Here is a 2,380-nt window from a genome sequence, read left to right on the forward strand (position 1 = left end):
ACGACCTGAAGCTAGTTTTTAACTTCTTCAAATCTGTGCTTTCAGTGGGAATATGAGGATTATGGCACCTATCCTGGAGTGTTGTTGGGAGAATTAAGGAATAAAAGGTATGAAAAGCACTACACACAGTGCCTGGTACACACTAGATGCCCATTCATCGTGTTGATGTGGGTGCTAAGACAAAAGAAAACCAGACTGGAGTGAAAATGGGAAAATGTTGAGAAAAAAAAAATTTTTTTTGAGATCGAGTCTCATTCTGTTGCCCAGGCCGGAGTACAGTGGTGCGATCTCCGCTCACTGCAACCTCTGCCTTTTGGGTTCAAGCAATTCTCCTGCCTCAGCCTCCTGAGTAGCTGGGATTACAGGCATGTGCCACCACGCCCGGCTAATTTCTGTATTTTTAGTAGAGATGGGGTTTCGCCATGTTGCCCAGGCTGGTCTTGAACTCCTGAGCCCAAGCAATCCCCCCACCTCAGCCTCCCCCTCCCAGGGTGCTGGGATTAGAGCGCCTGACTGAAAAAAATTTTTTTTTTAAATTAGCTGTACGTAGTGGCACATGCCTGTAGTCCCAGCTATTTGGGAAGCTGAGGCAGGAGAATCACTTGAGCCAAGGAGTTTGAGGCTGCAATGAGATATGATAGTGTCACTGCACCCCAGCCTGGACAATGGAATGAAACCCTGTCTGTATAAAAATTTTAAAAAGTCTTTATAGAAGGTACTTATGCTTGTAATGAGTTAAAAATACATATTCTTGCACGGTAAAAAGTGAACATGCTTCTCTTTACTTCATCTCTATCAATCTGTCTCCCCTGGGGAAACCACTTCTTCTGTTTTTTTTTTTTTTTCTTTTTTTTTAGGAACTGATGTTCATTTTCTATCAACCATGTTTCCATGTTGCTTAAGAGCCGGTACAAGACAACTTAAGACCATTCCGTGGTTGCTCCTACCTATTCAGTGGCCAGAGTCGTGAGAGCTGCAGACCAGACTTCCGTGGCAGGCTGAGCACTCCAGTCTTCAGTAGGTAACTGCTGAACAGGCACAGAGGGCACCTGCACGCCGTCAGACCAGTCTGCAACCTCAGGCTGAGTAGCAGTCAACTCAGGAGCTGGAGCAGTCTGTTCACCCTGAAATTCCTCCTTGGTCACAGGCTTTTCAGCAGCAGCCTGCTCTTCTTTTTCAATCTCTTCAGGATCCCTGTAGAAGTAGAGATCAGGCATGACCTCCCACGGGTATTCACGGGAAATGGTACCACGCATGTGCAGAACTTCCCAGGGCAGCATCCACATCAAATCCACTGAGTGAACTTCATGTTCTTGCATGGAATGGCAATGTTCACACAGCTCTGAGGAGAATCTGTGTGACACAGAGCAACGCTGGGAAGGTTAACATAAGATGCCTCTGTGAGAGGCTATTGGTCAACTCTGGGGTCAGTAACCACAGGAAGCCGTGGCTCCTGGAAGGCTCCCTGGATCTGGTTAGTGAGAGTTCCAGAAGTGAAGTGGCCAGCAATTGCTGTGGCTCCAGTGGCAGCAGCAAATTGCAGCACAGCCCTCTGGCCAGTATTCCTGGAGGATATGACACTGACATCAGCGGGGATTTTCAACGGCAACAATGGCGTGAGCTGCAGCAGAAGCTTCTCCCAGGTCCTCTTCAGGTGTATGATGTAGATACCATCACTTTTTCTTTTGTAGATGTACTGTTCCATCTGGATGTCAAGATTGGTGCCACCTAAGTGGGTTTCTGTTGCAGAACTTAAGGACATCTCCTCCTTCATTTGCAGGACATCAAGGGCTCCGGACATTGAGGAATTCTCCCTTTAAGTTGCGATGGGAATCCAGAACAACGCTGTATGGACCCCTCTGTGAGGAGCATAGAAACCGGAAATCCCCCCACTGCCCTTTTTTTTTTTTAAAGTCTCACCTTATTGCCCAGGCTGGAGTGGAGTGATGGATCTTGGCTCACTGCAACTTCCACCTCCCGGGTTCAAGCGATTCTCCTGCCTTGACCTCCCAAGTAGCTGGGGTTACAGGTACCCGACATCACGCCTGGCTAATTTTTGTATTTTTAGTAGAGACGGAGTCTCACCATGTTGGGCAGGCTGGTCTCGAACTCCTGACGTCAAGTGATTTACCCACCTTGGCCTCCCAAAGTGTGGGGATTAGAGACGTGAGCCATCACGCCCAGCCAGAAACCACTTCTAATAATGTAACAGGTTATATATTGACACATAGACACTTTTTAAGAGATTATACTATCTCTCTACATTTTTTTCTTTTTATTGAGATGGAGTCTCACTCTGATGCCCTGGCTGGAGTGCAGTGACATGATTTCAGCTCACTGCAACCTCTGCCTCCCTGGTTCAAACAATTCTTGTGTCTTA

The 2,380-nt window shown here is 47.2% G+C and overlaps 1 pseudogene; it reads right to left on the reverse strand.

Annotated features, from left to right (window-relative positions):
* Positions 1–920: 920 nt before the first annotated feature.
* LOC108521733 (40S ribosomal protein SA-like) lies at positions 921–1,801 on the reverse strand (annotated as a pseudogene).
* Positions 1,802–2,380: the final 579 nt, after the last annotated feature.

The sequence above is a fragment of the Rhinopithecus bieti genome, unplaced genomic scaffold (genome assembly GCF_001698545.2).
Source record: "Rhinopithecus bieti isolate Rb0 unplaced genomic scaffold, ASM169854v2 scaffold_58095, whole genome shotgun sequence".
NCBI classification, from domain to species: Eukaryota; Metazoa; Chordata; class Mammalia; order Primates; family Cercopithecidae; genus Rhinopithecus; species Rhinopithecus bieti.